Consider the following 20,932-nt stretch of genomic DNA (forward strand, 5'->3'; position numbering starts at 1 on the left):
TAGGTGCATTAAAATTTAACTACTAGAATATGCAATGTAATTAAGAAAATGTTTTTAAAAACGAATAAGTTATAATAATATATCCACACACTAGTAGTACTTTTTCATTTAGGTATGTTTTTTAGTCAACATTTAATATACTTTAAAAATGTTAATTCATCTCAAACGTGTTAAGTAGACAGTTTTGCAATTTAGCTACTTTAAAGTTCTCTAAAGAAGTATTTTAACTCGTTCTCTATTGTTACAGCATAACCCTTTTAGAATAAAGCTTTAGAACATTATTTCGATTAATTGTAACATTTAAAAATAACACTAGACAATGTTATGTTTTGTTTACATAAAATTCTAGAGACTTTGTTAAGAGATTTCGTCGTATTTATAGAAGTTTACTGTTATCTGATTACAATTTCGTAATAAAATAACTTTTTATTTAACATTCACACTATATACTTTTTCATTTTACACTTATAGAATAGAAAAAATATATTAAAATGGTGTATTAAATTTAAAAATTAATGACTTTTTTATACACATTAACAAAACTGTATTTAAATTTTAACTCATAGTAGTTTTACACAAATTAGTACTTTTTATTGCTAACTATTTAAATATTTTTAAATAAATTTAAAATAAAAATCTTGAGGGTTAGTATTTAAATGTTCTTTTTTTTGGTCGAAATATTGATAGACTATTTTATAAAAAAGTTTTATCAGGCTATTATAAGCTTATAAAATACCTTCAGAAAAAAAATTGTTGCCATTGTTATAACTAAACACATACTTAAAGTTATTTTTGTTTTAAATTAATTGAAACTTTTGATTTTTCACAGTTTGTATTGACTTTATCACAATGTATATCTAGTTGCTTAGTTTAAATTTTCTTTTAAACTTGTTTTGTTCTTAGTTTGTAATATTTGTTTATAATTAATTATCCAACCCGTTACAACAGGGGTCGGCAGGGGCTCTCGGAAAAAATTGCTCACGGGTCGCACTATTTCGAAAAAGTCTTCGAGAGCCGCACTTATTTTAAAATAATTGTAGAAATCAGTATAAAAAATATTACTTTATACCAAAAGGAGTCCTTTTGTTGATGTGACGAAAATCCCTCAATATTTGCTGAGTCAGCATTAAAAAAAAATTATGTTTAATTAGTTTTTAATATGTTTGGGTAAGGTGGGTTAGGGTTAAGGGTATAAATAAAAAACATATATATATATTTTGGGTAAGGTGGGTTAGGGTTAAGGGTATAAATATTTAAAATAATAAAAACAAAAATTTTAATTGATGGTTCAGCAAATATTAGGGAAAACACCTTTGCTTTAAAATCCGACCCAACCAAAAGTGTGACAAAATGAGCAATATATATCACTAGTAATAATTATTTGTTGAATTAAGAGCCTAATTGTAAGTTTTTATTACAAACTATTTTTATATGTTCTTAAAAAAGTATGGTTTTAGCTAAAAATACCTTGCAAGCCGCAGGTTTTGGCTTTAAGGGCCGCATTAGGCCGTAATTTGCTCACCCTTGCATTATAGAAATGATTGTATTTTACTGTTAAGAAATTACTAAATTAACTATATTTTGTTACCATTGCAGACAATAGTGCAAGAAATTTAAAAAAAGATAGAAACTATGATTATTGACTGTAGATTTTTTTTGTTAGTATTTTTCCTCGAAAATTTACAAAGACCCTGTGTAAATGCAAAGAAAAATTTGAAACCTACAACCGAAATAATTACTACCGAAAGCTTGACGAAATTATTTACCAAAAACCCTCCACCACCAGTAGTTTTTGACCCTTTTCCACGAATACCTGAGCCCACTGTAGATTTAAATCTAAAATGCAATGAAAATGGTGTTTTCATCGAAGTCGAATCGTATGAAATATTAAAAACTCAATCAAATTTAAGCAAAGAAGTAAAACAAACTATTAATCAATGTTCATGTGAAGGTTTTAAGAGCAAATGGAATTACTTCAATGTTGCAGATATAAATCTCGAAGAGCTATACTACTACAAAATTGTACTCAATTGTAGAAGCAGGCAACCTTTTAAAGAATTGGTATCTTATTACAGAATAGAAGCTGATATTTTACAAAACATTGAAGTTTACACATTGGGGCTAGATTGGTACTGCAACTCTTATCGAGTCTCTCATATTGAAAAAAATTCAAAAAGTACTTATTTTTGTGAGTTGTACTATAAGTACGGTCAAAGAAAAAAACATGTTTTTAAAGTGCAACAAATCGAACTATGGTACCTTCGGGCTAAAGATGTTACAGTTGAAGTAACAAACTTAGTTCAAACAACTGTATGGAATGAAATATCGAGAACAAAGTAAGTCATGGTGTTTTAAAAATTTCTAAAAAAATCGTAAGCTAAATTTTCAAAAAAGTTCATATAAAACAGTATTTATAAAGTTAAATTATTTACTTTATTGTTTATAGATTTAATGTTTCTGGTTAGTTTTTATCTAGAATATTTTTTCAAAATATGTCAACTACGAACAATAATAAATAAAACTACGCAGTTGTGCTATTTTGTTTCCATTATAAAATGTTATGATAGGTAAATTTAATTACAAGTTCTTATTGCAGACACAAGGTTGAAATTTTTACTGTGTCGGTTGTTTTTTTACTCATCGGAATAACTTCAATCTTTGGAAACATCGCAATACTATTGGTTGTTTGGAAGTCAAAGCAACTGCGTCATAGTCAATACATTTATAAATTTTCGATTGCCATCTCAGACATTGTTTGGGGATCTTTGATCAGTTTTTACTTTATTTACATTTCAGTTTTGTCTTATAGTAGAAAATCGTATCTTTTTATAGAAGAAGAATATTTTATTACACCTAGAACACTTACAAATAGTCAAAATTTTACAGTTTATAACTACAACATTAACACTTTAAAGCTCATTCTGAAAGATAATGAAAACATTAACAGCGTATTCAATATTTTAGAGTATATCTTACCAATAGCCTTTTTGGTATCAATTATGTCTTTAGTTTTTGCTGCGACAGACAGATATTATGCTTTGGCTTTTCCTTTTAAGTACAAAGCATTGAATACTTTAAAAATTGCAAAAATTTCTTCAATAACAACTTGGATTGTATGTATACCTTTATTTTTGTTTACATTTTTTGAAAACGTTAACGTGTTATCAAAGACAGCTTTTTTACAGCCTCGTTTTAAAACTTGTTTAGATTGCGTTGTACCACTAAATCAAAAAGTAGTTTCAATTCTTTTATTTGGCTTGTTTTCGTTAATGTGGATTTTAACAATTTTGACGATCAGTAACCTTTTAAAAAACTAGATGAAGTCAAAACAATTAAACAGAAAAATCTCTAAACGCTTAGCATTGGAAATACAAATGTCTTTTACACTTGTAGTTATGGTTTTTGCATTCTCTTGTTGTTTATCTTTAACTTTGTACAACCACATTTGTTATTATATATGTGAAGAAAATTATTACATCAAAACTTATACGAACACACGGGTTCATGTTTCTTTGGCTCTACTTGCCACTAATTCTATTTGGAACTTTGTCATATACAACGTAATGAACAAAAAGTTTCGCATTGCTTTGATAAAAGTGTTTAGAAAAATTAAATTACAAAGTTTACCTAAAACGATCTCTGATACTTAAGTTGATATTTAGTAGTGGATATTTTTTTTAATTAGTATAAATATGAAGCAAGCTTTTGTTTTCGATTAAAGTCTTTAACTATTTAAAGCCATTTTTTATAAGCAATACATATGTAACAAAATTTATTACTGTGTAACAGTTTAATTTTGTACTTTTGTATATATTTCATTTTTGATATGGTATTTATTTTTCAGTGTTAAATTGTGTTTAAAGTTTTTCCGTCTAATAAAGTTTTGAAAAATGTTTGTAAAATTATGATTATAAAAATAGTTTTGAAATCTAAATTGTATAAAACTTTTTGCTGACTAATAAATGTTTTTCTTGCATTGTGCTCACAGTATTTATACTTATGTTTAAAAGTATAACATACTTTGATGTTAAACCTCCGAAATAAATGCATTTATATTTTTTTCTTAACTAGAATGTCGTACTATCAAAAAAAAATGTGAAAAGCAACTGCTAGCTAAGTCAAAGATCAACTTTTAAAAACAAGGCACACCCACTTACCCCCTATGCCATTAAAAGTAGCATTTACATAGTTTTTTTATATTAGTTTCAGTATAGTTTGAAGTGTGTTTCACTTCAATATTTGCATAATAAAAAATTTTATTTAATTGATATAGTAAAACTTATAACCATTTGTTCTATGTTATAAGAGCTTATTTAAAAACTTTTTTTATTTTACTTTTATTTTTCAAATTTAAATTGTAACTGAAGGTCCCTTAAAGGGTGAAACTTAGTTTTGCAAATAAAAATCTTAAATAATTAATCTTGTATATCTGTCTCCTAAATTTTAAATAAGTTGAGAATTATTTTTTTTCAATTTAGAACCTCAAATATACAATTGTTAAAGAAATACAAATAATATATGGCTCAAACTTTTTTTTAATATTTTTAAAAGTTATAAATTGCTTTATGTTTATTCAAGATGATCTATAAACATATTTAAATTAGTATTTAATAAACCTGTTTAACAATATGACCTTATAATATAAAGATAAAATTATTATTGTGATAAACACAAAATAAGTTTTCTTTTAATCTAAAAAAAAATAACTAACAATTAATGTTTTTTTATTTCTAGTCTTATGATGATAAATAACTCCTTTGTTAAAAATTAAAATATTACTCACTTGTAATTTCAAATAAAAATGTGCTTAATGGCGGTTTCGAAGTTGGGTCCATTGATTACAAATAAATGGGCCGGACGACTTAAACCATTCAGCTAACGAGTATGCATGAGAAGTTCCAATTTTGGGTTTATATATTTCGCATATTTTACTTTAACCCACAAAATTAGTTATTGCAGTTCTTTTCCATACACAACACTTGATTCAATAGTTTATTACTTACCAAAAAGTATATTGTTTTTTGCAACACTACAGTATATGTACATTATTAAAACTGCTTAGTAAAAAAAAATATGATACACCATAAAAATAATACAAGAAACAAAAAATATCACTAGCAGTAATTTTCACGAACCTTATGTAAGTATTAACTTCTTTGACTTAAAGTGTTATGAAGAAATATAAAGTTAATATTATGACTTAAACTTAAAAAAATTTAAAATCTGCCCCTTACAAACTCTATGTCTTTTTTATATGTTTTGAGTACAAATAAATTACTCTATTTTTAGTTTCAATTATTTATTTTTACATTTACTTATTAATTATAAACTTAAAGAGTTTTTCTTTCCATTCAGCTTAAATATATAATTCATTCTATAAAAAACCGTAAATATTGTTACTTATTTTGGTTTATAATCTAACTTTATGTTAAAAGTATTAATATTAAGGTTTTAAAATACAGTTACTAATCAAGTTTTGTAAAATGCAACTTGGTCGATAACTAAATAAAATGTTAAGGTTCATTGTTAGATTGCATTTATCAAAACTTACTCGTGTATAGTATTTTAATGTAGGCAGTGTGCGTTGAATGATATTAATGTTCTCAAAAACTTTAATGAGTTGTATAGATGTTTCGATAGTCTCATTAATTAAAAAGAAACAATAATTAAAAGATATGAGTTGATGGAAATTGGTTGAGGATGTAAATTTGTTTTTTATTTATTGATACTTTATTAATATTTTTTAATTTTTTAGTATTAGTTGATTAATTTTTCAAAATCATAGTTTAAATACGGGTTCTAATAATATCAAAAATCTGTCTAATAAAATAAAATGTTAACAAAAACTAGAAAAGTCTACTCAGATGAGTATTTAGCCTTTTTAGATACTTAAACTATTTATTTATTGAAATATTTTTATGTATAAGAGTTTCATTATTTTATCTTTTATAATAAAGGGTATAATCTTATAGAACTTTTTAGTCATTTAGTTCTAATTAAATTAATAGTTTATTTCGTATTATTATAAGTTTTATTTTGGATGATTATTTAAAACTAAATCATATTTACAAAATTTGTTATACAATTAAAAACAATATATTTTATATTAAACTAATCAGCATTATTTTCAGTTATTCAAGAAAGTATTTAAAAAAAACAATTATCTATCAATATTAATAGTATAAATAAACTATTAGTAAATTAGTCATAAATTGGTTTAGTTTTTAATGAGAAAATTTAAAATGTATAATTATATTAATAAGTGTGAAAAAGATGAAATTAAATATTTTTTCATGGTTCAATGTTTTTTCTTCTAGAAATAAATTAACGCTAAAGAATATAATTATTTTTTTTTACCACATTAAGTATATAAAAAACTAGCAATAAACTGTAACTATAATGAAAAAAAGTTATATATTTTTTCACTTTATAATTTTGGACAAAACTTAAAAACAATTAATTTAAAATTAGTTCCTTATTTAATTTATTCGCTCATATACTTTGATAAGTTTGAAATTTAACGATCTTTTATTATTGACTTTTTTCTGTTGCTTAATTTACTTGTTAGCTTACATAGTGACTTTGACTAGTTTTTGTTGAATTTTGAAAGCTAGTATTTTAAACGCTTTTTAATGCTCAGTCAACCATTAAAAACAGGTTCTTATTTGCAGAAATAGTAAAACCATTTGGAAGGACACCTGCTAAAAAGTCATTAGTTAATATTTCTTACAGTTTGAAGTTATTCAACTCAATCCAACCTAAAAGATGAGGTTTGTATTTACTGCTTACTTTGAACGTTATATTATTTTAGTTTAATTTTCTAAAAATTTAAGTCTAGTTTTGTTTATGGTTTGCTTAATATGAACAAAAATATAGGAACTTATCATGTGACTAATTGTTTTGACTGTTAAGGTTTTAATTCTTTGTTATTTCTTTTGAAATTTATCTTTAATTATTAAATTTTCAAAAGCTTTTATAATAAATGATATATTGAGGACAAACATTTTTTCATAAGATTATTTATTCTGTGAGTAATCCTTTTTATTTTAGATTGTTGTTGTATTTTAAGTTTTTATTAATACAACTCATTATCATAATCTGTAGTAGATGCACCACATATTTCAGCTTAAATATGTTTTTATTGTATGAAATTTATAATTTCATTTATTTTTCCACTGTGTTTTTGAAATCTCTTCCAGGTTTACTATTTTCTTTCAGAACTTTTATATGGTTAAGTTTTACTTGTCCATTTTTTTTTAAATAAATGTTGAAAGTAATATATTTATATTAAATCAAAGTTTATTAAAAAATAATAATGTTATGTTGTATTAAATATTTTTTCAAACAAAAAAATCAATTTAATTAAGATAAAACTTATTGAAAATAATAGATGATTTGTATCTAATTAAATTTCATTGTTTTATCTAAAGTATATTAATTATTTAATAAATTAAGTTTTTTGCCTTATTTTTCAAATCTCAGGACTAAATGGTCACTCTGAAATTTACAATCATATATTTCTTTAAAAATAAATGATGTCATATCATCTATTGACTTAACAATGACCACAACAATATATAAATGGCATAGATATTTCTAATAATTTATAAAAGTTTTGGTTATCATCAACCATATAAATAAAAAAATATTCCAATGAATCATCATTTATTTATAATTAAAATAGTAATCAGTAAGTAAATACAGGGTCGGCACTAAATCTTGAATCCTTGAAAAACCTGGAATTTGACAGTTTGTGCTAAACAAACCTTGAAAAACCTGAAATTTTGAATAAAGTCCTCTAAAAACTGATTTCAAATAATTTTTACATGTTCACAGGATTGCCACTTTACCAGGAAGCCTGGTAAAACCTGAACTTCGACATTTTAGGCAAAAATAACCTGGAAAAGCCTGGAATTTTAACAATTTTCACATTTTCAGTAGTAAAATTTAAATTTGACTCGAAAAATTTGTCATCATCAAAAATTTTTTTTAGTAAAAAACATATTTAAAGTAGCTTTACACTATCTCTTCAATGTTTTTATACTATTTCACACAGTTTTTTACCTTAGACTTAACTTAAAACTAAAAATAGACCCAGAAATGTGTACTTTTGAAAACCTTGAAGAAATTTGGAAAACCTGGAAAAAAATTTGAAAAAAACAAGTGACAACCCTGTGTTCTGTAGTAAAATTTTATTTTTACACAAAAAATCTATCATTATAGATCAAATGCTTTTGTCATCATCTATTTTTTTTATTTAATAGCACATTTAAAGTAGATATACATTATCTTTTCAACGCTAGTGGCCACCCTTTTAAAGTAGTTAAATGTTATATTATGTAAACAGTAATAGTTAAAGTGATATCATTATTTACTCTACATGATAAATACAAACATTTAGTTAAATACTATGAAATAGCAGGGTAGCCACACACTCAGGACACTCATGATAACTCAGGATATTATAGACAGGGTTGCCAAAAAATCTGGAATCTTGGAAAAACCTTCAATTTGTTAATTTAATTTAAAAAACCTGGAATTTTGAATAATTTTTGCATTTTAAGTAGTAAAATTTTAATCCCACACAAAAAGTTTAACTAAAATTTATATATATGTAAACATGCAATTGAAATGACATTACATCTGTAATATCTTTCTGCCTAGCTGACTTGACACATTTTATATTCTAAATCAAAAACTAATAGTAAAGCAGCAGAATAATTTGCTTTTTATATTAGCCAGTATTTATTTTGGCCATCATCAACAAAATTGTGATGTTTTATGCCATTGATAATAAACAATGAAATTTACTGCAAGATAAACAACAACAGCATCCGAGACAATCCTACGACCTGTTTTGTCCTAATTAGGACACATCAGACAGGAATAGTTGTGAGAAACCGCTATTGTGATCTTAAACAAGCGGGCTTAAGTACAAAGTACTGAAGCAATTGTTTGTGGGTAAAGTTGAAAAGAAAAGTAGGATTGTCTTGGATGCTGTTGTTGTTGATTTTGCGGTAAAGTTCATTGTTTATTATTGATTAAACATCTCAACTTTGTTGATGATAGCCAAAATAAATATTGGCTAAAACTGATCAAACGAGCGCAGACCATAATCTCACAATAAGCTGACAATGTCTTAGACGTTAAATGAATTTAGCTATGTCATTTTTTCAACTTTACCCACAAACGGTCGCTTCAGTACTTTGTACTTAAGCCCGCTTGTTTAAGATCACAATAGCGGTTAATTGCGACTATTCTTGGCTCATGAGTCCTAATTAGGACGAAACCGGTTGTATGAATGTCTTGGATGCTGTTGTTGTTGATCTTGTGTTATATACTTTTTATATTAGAAAATAAGGTCAGATTTTACAGACAAAATTTGCATATTTAGTATAATAATGATGTCATAATACAACAAAAGCATTTGAAATGTCTTTAATTTATGCCTTTATTTATAAGCTTTCATTTAAGATATAAATTATAAGTTTAGGACATGTATAAGTAATTTTATTACTGTTTAAGTCGAAAAATCAAAAAATATGTGATTTTTGGGGTTGAAATCAGTTTTTGGCTGCAACTTTTTTTTTGCAAAAATATATTTTTTTTTAGATACTTTTTAACTAAGCAAAAACACATCTGAATCATATGTACTTATTTGAATTTTGCACATTTAGGGTAATTATGACGTCATAATACTTTAAAAGCAGTTAATATGTCTTTAAATATATGTAAATAAGATAAGCTTTCATTTAAGACATAAATTATAAGTCTAGGACATGTCATTTATAAATGATTTTATTACTTTTTAAGTCAAAAAATCAAAAAGTATGTGATTTTTGGGCAGCACTTTTTTTTTTTGAATTTTATTTTTCATAATGAAGCAAAAACACATCCAAATCATAATGCTCATACGTCCAGCAAACATCACCTAAGTACTCCCTACCCCTACATAAAGATAAATGTTTTTGTTATCATTGAAAATTTTTTATCAAAAACAGATTAAAATTAGCTTATCAGTATCTTTCCAATGCTGTTATACTACTCACAGGGTTGCCACTCGGTCAGGAAAAGTCAGGAAATCAGGAAAAGTCAGGAAAAATTCTAAAAAATGTCAAAAGTCAGTAAAAGTCAGGAAAAAATGGGGGGTTTTGAAAAAATGTCAGGAAAAGTCAGGAAATTTGATAAAATTTAAAAAAAAAAGTCAGATTTTGTCAGTTTAAATTTCAGAATTCCTTGTTTTCCAAAGCCTTCAAAATGTAATAATTAATTATAAGTCCTTTAAAGTCAGAAAAAAATTCCAAAATTTTTCTAGATATTTACAAAAATACTTAATTTCATTTCCAATGCCTTTATCTGGTATAAATTAGTAAAATATCCTTTATAAAACTGCAAAAATTTTCTATTAACATATTGAACAAGTAGCTTACTTGAACAAGCAGATTTTCTAAGCTTTTTAGTATTGATGATCTGTAGCAAGGACACTTTAATATTTAAACTGTGATATATACACAAAAGTTTATCTAGCATAATTTTAGAATCAAAGTGTTTTTTGTTTAAGTTAATAATTGAGTTCTTTATAACTAATCAGTTAGATTAGTATTTTATCTAACTTTACCTCTTTATAATTTTTAAATTTAGTGAAATAATAAATTTATAAAATAAGTTATAAGAGAGGTACATGTCAAAATTAAGTTTACTTATTGTTTGTATTTTTGTAGAGAAACTGAAGTTTTTAAAGTATATAAGAGTATATTTATTTGTTAAAATTTTATACTAAATGATAAGATAAAATATTTTATACAACAGATATATAGTTTAGTTTTAAGGTTTTAACTGTAAAGTTTTATTGTTGCTTTAAGATTTTAGTTGTGAAAGTTAATTATTAATTCAAGGTTTTAATTGTAAAAGTTCCTTATATGTCATTTGTTTATCTAGATACATTTATGCTAGGAAATGCTAAAAATTTGTGTCTTTTTTCAGACAAGCTGTGTTTATAAGTTATATTACAAGTATTTTGCTGATAGAGCTGTTTATTACAAACATCAAATGGATGGTTTAAGTGATGTACTGGAAGTTTGATGATAGAATTTAGCAATAAAAACTGTCGTTTTAAACCTGTATTAAAATAAGATTGAAAGCTTTATTTCAAGTGTTAGATTATGTATTTTAGAATAGGTTTAATTAAAGAGTTTGATTTAGAAAAGTCAGGAAAATTTTGGTAAAAAGTCAGGAAAAAGTCAGGAAATTTTTCTCAGCTTGATCAGTGGCAACCATGTAACTCAGCATTTTAACCTCAAACTTATCTTTAGACTAAAAATAGACCCAAAAACTTGTACTTTTGAAAACCTGGAAGAAATTTCTCAAAAAAATTTGGCAACCCTCTATAAGTTTTTTGTAAATCTCACGATGACTATATATAACTCAGAATAATACAAGATGTTTCAATTTTCTTTTTTAAACTTGAGCTAACTCAAGATAGTTAACTTTTTTTATAGAAAACTCAGAATAGTTTCAAAACTTCAACCGTTTTCTAGATTTTGAATGAGATTTAGATCAATATTTTGTTATTTTTTAACCAATTTTGTTAAGAACTAGAATTTTATAGATTTTGAAAAGTTTTTTGTTTTTTTAGGATTTGAAAAAACTAAGGATAAATCAGGACATTTTAAGGTCACTCAAGATATTTTTTTAACTCAAAGACAATGCAAACCTGAAACAGACAATATGCTGCAGACAACTGTGAAAATCTACTTTACATTTACATTTAAATTAAAAACAAATTTACATTTAAATTTAAATTAGAAACTTTATATGCTGTTTAATGTACTAAACTCATTTTGCAACACACTTGTATTGCACAACTTATTTATTTTAGTTTTAAGTGCAAATATTAGTGTAAAATTGTACAATTACAATATTATTCAGAACTTGAACTTTTTACCCATTGGTTTTAGAAAAATAAACAACTATATATTTTTTACAGTAAGGTATCCTGTGAAACCCTCTACAAGTGCGTAGGAGCCGTCCGCCAAGGCTCAGTTGACTAGAAGAGGAACTTCCTTGAGACTGTTGAGCTCCAGATCTCTTTGAAGAACTACGATCCCCAGAAGGACAAGCGTTTCAGCGGCTCCGTCAAGTTAGACTGATTCATGTTTTACACTATGAAATTGTGACACTTATGTGTCTCTTTTTTTGCTGAGAAGATTCATTAATTTGGAACGCAACCCCAACCCAGGGTGTTTAAATGTATGGGTAGCTATTTTTGTAATGTGACTTTAAATGATGCAATTAAAAAAAGGGTTCGTGCGCCTCAGGCTAAGTCAGGCTAAATCAGTTTTTTTGAAAAAAGTTGAAAATGTCAGGCTAAATCAGTTTTTTTATTTAAAAATTTGAGAATCTCAGTTTTTCTCAGTTCAAATGCATCAAATTTTTGATAGTAAAAGCTTGATAAATCTTCATGAGATCAAATTGAGATGTAAATTTATTTCTAAATAATGATTTAGTTACTTAAGACAAAATCAGTCAGTATTTGTAAAAATAAATGCTTAAAACCTTTTGTTGAATCTCTAAAAAAAATTAAGAATCTTCATTATTTTGTTTTGAGTAGGTTATATACGTCATAATTATGAAAATTCATAAAAAATATACAGTTTAAACATTACAGTTTAGTTCAACAACTTAGCTGTTTGTTTGAATTTTAATACTCATGTAAGCGTTTCATTTTAAGTTTTAATAAAACACAACAATTCACGTTGTTTTATTATAAATCTTCTGGTTATAATGTTTTTACTCAGTGCTTAATAAAATTGAACAAATGTGTTCAGTAATATATATTATATTTTTACACTAGTAATAGATTTGACACAAAAAATCTATTGTTTAATAAAAAATTTTGTTGTCATCAATTTTTTTTTTATTAAAAAACACATTTAAAGTAGCTTTACGGTATCTGTTCAATGATATTATACTATTTAAACAGTTTATTACTTTAAACTGAAAACAGACCCAAAAATGTGTACTTTTGAAAACCTGGAGAAAATTTTCAAAAAACATTTGACAATCCTCTTAAATTTTTACTGTCCTGTGATTAACTAAACATGTATGAAGTTCTCTTTTAATTACTACTGCTTTGTTGATATAAATTTCCAATTTATGTAGCATTATTTTTTCGCTATTGATGCAAACTTGAAAGCTGGTTTTAATCGAAAGTCACCAAACTTTTCAATGTTTTTTGATTTCAAGTACCAGCAAAATAAAGGTCTGAAAGTTCGCTAACACTACTCCAAATACAAAATATGAGTAGAGTTTGATAGTAATTTCAGAGACATTTTAAAATAAAGTACCTCGCTTGTTTGCATAAGAAACTTTAACCCAACTTGATCTAAAATTTTGATTAAAAATCAAATGACTGTAAATAAATTTTAATAAACGTAAAGCCACAGCGGTCTTGAACTTTGAATGCAGTAATTAAAAATACCATGACAAAAAGTTTGCACTGTCATTATTATTTTAAACAAAATTTCAACAAATTGATATCTTTCACTAGTTTGCACTATAAGTTTCATGCCAACTCAATGTAGAAAGTAAAATAAAATAAGCTTTAACATTAAATACAGTAGTTCCAGGATAAAAATATTTTTGCGAAATGCCATATTGAAAAACCAACTAGCTACATCTTAAAATTCGACTTGAAATATATAAACGATCTTAAATGACTATCAAATAATGAAAAATTAATATAAATCTCAACTAATTATCACATTACTTAAAGTAAAGCTTTCCAACAAAGTTTCACCAAAGTACCAATATAAGTTTGCCCTTTTATAAATTCCAATCTGCTATTTATCACTTACTAAAACTTATTGTACCTGAAAGTTATCAACAACCTTTTTAAACTCTCCCATGAATTCATACAGCATGGGTGCATCTGTTGCACCAAAAATGAAAATTTTGGAATTTGGCTGAGTAAAATTTTTGAAATTAGGAAAACACATGTATAGAAAGAACAAGAAATTAGCTTCCTAGCTTTAAGCCTGCTGGAGCAAATTATTTTCGAAAATTTTGCTTTATACCGGTATATTTAATAAGAGGAAAAAAGATCATTTCACTAAAAAATAATTTTCTCCTACGTTTTTTGAGAGATAATTACCTAAAACAGTTATGAAATTTTATTTGGTATATTTATAAAATACTGAATAAACAACGTTTTAAGATAATTAAAAAACTATTGTAAAAATGATAACTGAACTTTTTTCGTTATTTTTCCATAGAATTTTTTTTTAAACTTTGTTAATACAGAATTTTCTAGATATGACAAGAAACATTTCCTAACCGTTTTAGGTAATTAACTCAAAAAACGTAGGAGAAAATATGTTTTTAGTGAAATAGTCTTTTTTCCCTTTCATAGATATACCAATATAAAGCAAAATTTTCAAAAAGAATTTGCTCCAGCAGGCTTAAAGCTAGGAAGCCAATTTTTCTTGTGCTTTCTATACATGTGATTTTCCAAGATCAAAAAATTCTACTCAATAAAGTTCCAAGGTCGGGGCTACAGATGCACCCTAGTGTGCACACTAGGAATATATTATAACAAAAATCAAAATTTCCACTAACATACAATTGCAAATAACAATGTTACCTTAGACTTTTTACCAATTTTCCACTCAACAGACTCCCCCACGTGCCCAAGAACTCGTACAGGGTGTGCATCCTTGGAGGCGCGCAGCATTGTGACGAAGCAACTAAAATAAATTATTTTAAAGTTTACACAATACTATTAACATAAGTAGTTTATTATAGACTTTGACTTATTATATTTTGAGCTTATCAACAATCTTCTTATCAGGCTTCCAAATTAACTTATATAAGTTAACTACTCACTTTAAATAAATCTCTTTAACCTGACAGTTTTACTTAATGTTTCAAGATAAGTTAGCGTATTGCCATCTTCCAAAAGTTAACATGCTATTTTTTATAATTTTTACACTTCTTACATTGCATTCAACTTAAGACTAGTTTTCTACCCAAACAGACTTCCACACTTACCCAAGGACTAGGAGACTAGAATGTAGTAATAAAAAAGTATGTATTATATATAAATATTAAATATGTTATTTTGTACAGACTTCCCCATGTGCTTAAGAACTCGTACAGGGTGTGCATCCTTGGAGATGCTCAGCATTGCGATGAGGCAAAGGCCAACGACATCCCGTTCATGGCGGTTGAGGACCTTAAGAAGCTGAACAAGGACAAAAAGCTGGTGAGGAAGCTGGCCAAGTCTTACGACGCCTTCATGGCATCCGAATCCCTGATCAGGCAGATTCCCAGGTTGTTGGGTCCAGGTCTTTCCAAGGCTGGTAAATTCCCACACTCCTCACCCACTCAGAAAACATGATGCACAAGTTAATTATTTTTGTTATCTCTCAAGTTTTTAATTGTTTTGATTTCATATTATGTTTATTGTTTAAATTAAAATTATAAATTTTCGAAAATATTTTTGATATTTTTTTTTAATCTTAAACATCAGAAAAATATATTTACGGTTTTGTTTTCACACACTTGAAGCTTTTTATTAAACACCTTAAAACGGCTTAATATATCTAGCATTTTTTCTACTTTTTTTATCTATTGCCTAAAGTTTTGTTTTGGTTTCATCTGAGCAGGGTTGCCACATGGTCAGGAAATCAGGAAAAAATTTAAAAAATACAAAAGTCAGGAAAAATCTGAAAAAAATGGGGGTTTTTGAAAAAAGGTCAGGAAATTTGACAAAATTTTTTTTTAAAGTCAAATTTTGTCAGTTTAAATTTACAAAATTCCTTACTTTCCAAAGCCTTCAAATGGTAAAAATTTAATCAAAAATTCTTTCAAGTCAGACTAAAATTGCAAAATTTTCCTAGAAATTTACAAAATTTCTCAACTTCCAATGCATCTGGTAAAAATTAATAAAATATCCTGTATAAAACTGCAATTTTTTTCTATTAATATATTGAACAACTAATTGAACGAGCAGTTTTTTTATGTATTTTAGTATTGATGATCTGTGGCAAGGACACTTCTATAGTGAAACTGTGATATATAAACAAATTTTTTCTTACATTTCTTTAGTTATGTGATATCTCTCATGTAGCTTTTTTTGACATTGTACCAGAGTACCCAGCCTGTTGTTGCGTTTATGCATGAGGACATTTTGTGCTTGGTAATTAAATTGCTGTGCATCGTTATTAAAGACGTGATAGTTACGAACCTCAACCTTAACCAGTTATTCAAAGTCGAATTGAGTGATCAAGCTTCCCTAAAACCTGCCCTTGATCTTGGTTGTGCTGCAAACAGTTTGCTTGCAATTTTGAGGAAAAAAGACCTAGTTGAGGAACAAAAGGTCTTAAATTTCAACAAAGAATTTAGAGTATCTGTTATAAAACCGGTTGAAAATTTCCGGAGCAGAATGGCTATCAGAAGCAGATTCGTAAAAAATATGTCATGCCTAAATTCGCATGCCTTGAAAAATTAGGAGTCACAATTGTTGTTAAGCGGTTTGCCAACATTGTGCACTCATTAATAAAGTAAAAAAGTGCTCCAACTCTGAAGGTGATGCTAGCATTGAACAATTAAGAACTTTGGTAAACTGTCCAATTAATGCATTAAAGTTCAAGAGCTTAAAGCAAAGTGAAGATCGTTTGGACCAATTCTATTTTGAAACATTGAAATTTCCTGCCAAATCTTATCACGGAAAGTTGTTGCAACCATTATTAATGTTGCGCGATGACCAGGCTGAGGTTGAACGAGAGTTTAGTATAAATAAAGCTCTGCTTGAAAACAGTATGAAAGAAGAAACTATAACATCCAGAAGAAGAATTAAATATTATATGTATGCATACAAACTAGAACTGTTTCAAGTAAGAAAATACAAGTATTTTGCTGATAAAGCTGTTTATTGCAATTACATCAATCATACACAAATGGTTTAAGTGGTGTAATGGAAGTTAGATGATTGAATTTATCATAAAAACTGTTCTTATTAGCTGTATAAAAAGAAGATTAAAAGCTTTATATAGTTTCAAGTTTTGATTATGTTTTTTAGAATAAGTTTAAATTAAGAATTTTAATTTATAAAAGTCAGGAAAATTTTAGTAAAAAGTCAGGAATTTTTTTTTAGCTTGATCTGTGGCAACCATATCTGAGTGTTTTAGTCTTTGTTTTTGGAAAATTATTTTACATACATTTTTTATTTTCACTTAAATTATAATCACAAAATCAACTGATAGTTTAACATCTGACAATTAATAAATAAAATAAGTTTTGAAACATCATCACAATGTTCTACATCCCAAATCTTATCTTCTCAGGTCTCTGAGCTCAATCGCAAAAACATGTAGCTTTACTGAATTTACATGACAATTTTCCACAAACTAAACCCCAATATTATCACAGGTCTCCGAGCTCAAGTGCACCATCAAGTTCCAGATGAAGAAGGTGCTGTGCTTGGCGGTTGCCATCGGCAACGTGGGAATGGGCGAGGACGAGCTGGTGCAGAACCTCAACTTGGCCGTCAACTTCCTCGTTTCGCTGCTGAAGAAGAACTGGCAGAACGTCAAGTCCACCATGGGCAGGCCCCAGAGACTGTAATAAATTATGCTTGGTTTTGTGTGTAGTTGAATGAGCTAGTCAATTATCAATTATTTTGTATTACTTGTGTGTGATAATTAAAAAATGAGTTATTATAAGTGATTGTTACAATTTACTTAACATAAGATGTTTTGTCCTTACATTTAACTAATTTATTTTAGCTCTCGACTTTTTCTTTGATATGAGTTGATTTTAGCCCTTGTAAATTTTCGCATTTTGACGTGTACTGCTAATTAATTTGTTTCTCTATGAATATAATAGTGATTACATTCCTCCATCAATACCGAATTGTATAATTTTTAGATTTTATCAAGAAGTGGGTTTACTTTTAAATGATCGTCTTATAGTGTCTCAATGTTTAAACTTTAATTTTGCAACTTAAGTTAAAGTTTAGTTCATTTAAAATCTTATCTATAAGATGTGCAACTAACAAACGTTTATATTGTTTATTGATAGATTACAGGGTTGCCACTTAACCTGGAAACCTGTAATTTGACAATTTAGGCTAAAATAACCTGGAAAAACCTGGAATTTTTAATAATGTTAACATTTTTAGTTGTAAAATTTTGATTTGACACAAAAAATCTATCATATAATTAAGGTTTTTTGTCATCATCAAAAGTTTTTTTAAACAAAAAAGACATTTAAAGTAACTTTACGGTATCTTTTCAATATTTTTATACTATTTAACACAGTTTCTTAAATAGAAATTAACCTAAAACTAAAAATAGACCCAAAAGTGTGTACTTTTAAAAACCTGGAAGAAATTTGGAAAACCTGAAAAAAAAAAATTGAAAAAACGAGTGGCAACCCTGCAGATTAACAAAATAAAAAAAACTCTTAAAATGTTAAATCTTAAGGATATGGTGTACGATTGAACTTTCCGTTTATCAAGTCGTACACCACATGCTTTTACAGTTGCTTACGAGTAGTGATGTACCGGACTCAATATCCGGGTCCGGCCGGATATTGCCATTTTTGTCTGATATCCGGATCCGGCCGGATTCTAATTTGAAAAAAAAGCCCGGTTCCGGCCGGATCCTAACAAAGATCCGGATCCCGGATCTAGTTAGTAAAAAAAGAGCATACTGAAAAGTATTTTTTCAAAAACAAACCCTGTGTAAATTAATAAGAGTCATTTTCGTCAGTTAAAATTAAACACCTACCGTGGTTGGCTCATTTTGTACATGTGACTAATTTACATTTGTTTACATTTAAACTATGAAATAAACATTTCATGAAATGCAACTCTTTACATATGTTGTAAAATTGAAAACTTTGGAATGAATACTTGCATTATTTATTGTTTAAAGTTGAACTCAGAGAATATTTAGAGTTAAAACGGTTGAATGTACGAGCCAATGAGAATCATACTACGAAATGTTTCAAACTAAATACTGATGCAACAAAACATCAGAACATGACAGGCAGTTTATATGTAAGCAGTTAGTTAGTTTGGTGTGTAGCTTGAAGCAACAAAGTATCTTGAACGTTTTTGTGAATGCTTATTGTAAGTAGTGTTTTGTTTTAAAAGTGAATATTTCAACAGGTGTTTAATTGTTTAAATATTTAAGCCAGGTTTATAGTTTATCAAAAATTTTACAGTTTCTTGTTTACTAAAAGTTTTATTTAATTTTTAGATTTTTGTTTTAAGTCTTTTGATATAGATTTAAATAGCTTCCAGTTTTTAAAGTGTTACCAAAGTAATTAATAATTTTGTATATGCTAGTATTTCTTGTTGTGGTTTATATAAAAGATTCATCACTCAAAACTGTCGTGTCTGATTATAGAAAGTAGTCTTAGTTAGAATTTAGTATTTGTTAGATATTAATTAAATAAGGTAGGATTTAATTATGATGGGTAGTAGTAATAAGTTAAGTGTACCACAATCAGTCCACAACTTTACTACCAAATTGTCAACCTTTGCTAGCTGTTCTACTGATTATTAGATTTAAGTAATTTTTTTCAGTGTTTAAAAACTTCATTCTGACTCAGGCTTGTTTATACTCACTCTAGCTAGTTTTATTGACTTAAACAGTGGCAACCCTGCTATTTTGAAAATTTTAGAAAATCTTGGACTGCCTCAGGCTAGTTTAGTTTTTATAAAAACTCAGGCTAGTTTTCTTTTAGATTTTGAATGAGTTTGAGCTGATCCAGTTTTCAATATTTTGTAATTTTCTAGTGTATTTTGTTCAAGAACTTGATTTCAGATTTTTAAATGTAAATAACACCTAAATTTGTAAACCTTGTGGCTAGCTGTTCTACTTATTATTAGATTAAAGTTCTTTTTTTTCAGTTTTTAAAAACCTCATTCTGACTCAGGCTAGTTTATTCTAGTGATGTACCGGACTCACTAGCCGGATTCTAATTTGAAAAAAAAAGTCCGATTCCGGCCGGATTCTAATTTGAAAAAAAAGTCCGATTCCGGCCGCATTCTAATTTTAAAAAAAAGTCCGGGTCCGGTACATCACTACTTACGAGCTGATAGTAAATAATTTCTATATTATAAAATTTTAAACTTATGAAAATTCAATAAATGAAGGAAAATTAATTTATTAATGCGTTTACTTGAAGAATTTTATTCAAAATGTAGTCAAAAACTTGTCCGAGAATATAATACAGTCTGAGCATACACTTGAATTTCCACATAATGAGAAAATTATAGCAATAATAATTTCCTTCAACTTTAAATATACTTATTTATATTTTTAGTACTTTCCAAAGCCTAAAACTTTAACTAAAAAAGCAAACGTGCAGTTTTTTCCTTAAGTTTCCTCATAAAAACTTACTTGAAACTGTAATCTAAGTGTACCATCTATATACTTAACTCATCTACACAATTAAATGATATACTTAAATCCAAAAAGCGAAAGTGGTGGATAGACCTTCTATAAGTAAATATTGCTTAAACATCAAAAAAAAAACTGTACAGGTGATTGTAGATAAATTAAATAAAAGTGAAATTAGTGTATAACTTACTGGTAATGTTTTATTCCTGATTGAAAATTAAGTACTTATTTTGCAAGTTTTAGGCTGCTTGGACATACAACTTTATAAAATGTTTTGTTATTTAACTCCATTAGTACTGGAAGTATTAAGTTGTTTACTTTTTAAGGATCTATACAGCTCCTACAAATGTTTTTAAAATATTATTTATATTTTGTATAATAATAAACACTCCTGCTATAAATTTCCAGATTGAAATGTTTAGAAATTTGTCACAAAACACCATAGATTCAAAAACAAAAAGATATACTGGTTTTAACTAAGAAAAATCAGATATAATTATATAAGCCAGGGGTGGTTA

At 27.0% G+C, this 20,932-nt stretch overlaps 1 pseudogene across 1 annotated transcript in view; it reads left to right on the forward strand.

Moving 5' to 3' along the window:
• Positions 1-17,625, forward strand: part of LOC145843167 (large ribosomal subunit protein uL1-like) — a 30,569-nt pseudogene extending 12,944 nt beyond the window's left edge. Inside the window, exons 3-5 of the transcript XR_014370222.1 lie at positions 11,987-12,139; positions 15,127-15,393; positions 17,415-17,625. The product of XR_014370222.1 is annotated as a large ribosomal subunit protein uL1-like (transcript). The remainder of the gene's footprint in view (positions 1-11,986; positions 12,140-15,126; positions 15,394-17,414) is intronic.
• The last annotated feature ends 3,307 nt before the right edge of the window (positions 17,626-20,932 follow it).

The sequence above is a fragment of the Thalia democratica genome, chromosome 8 (genome assembly GCF_965202585.1).
Source record: "Thalia democratica chromosome 8, ktThaDemo2.hap1.1, whole genome shotgun sequence".
NCBI classification, from domain to species: domain Eukaryota; kingdom Metazoa; phylum Chordata; class Thaliacea; order Salpida; family Salpidae; genus Thalia; species Thalia democratica.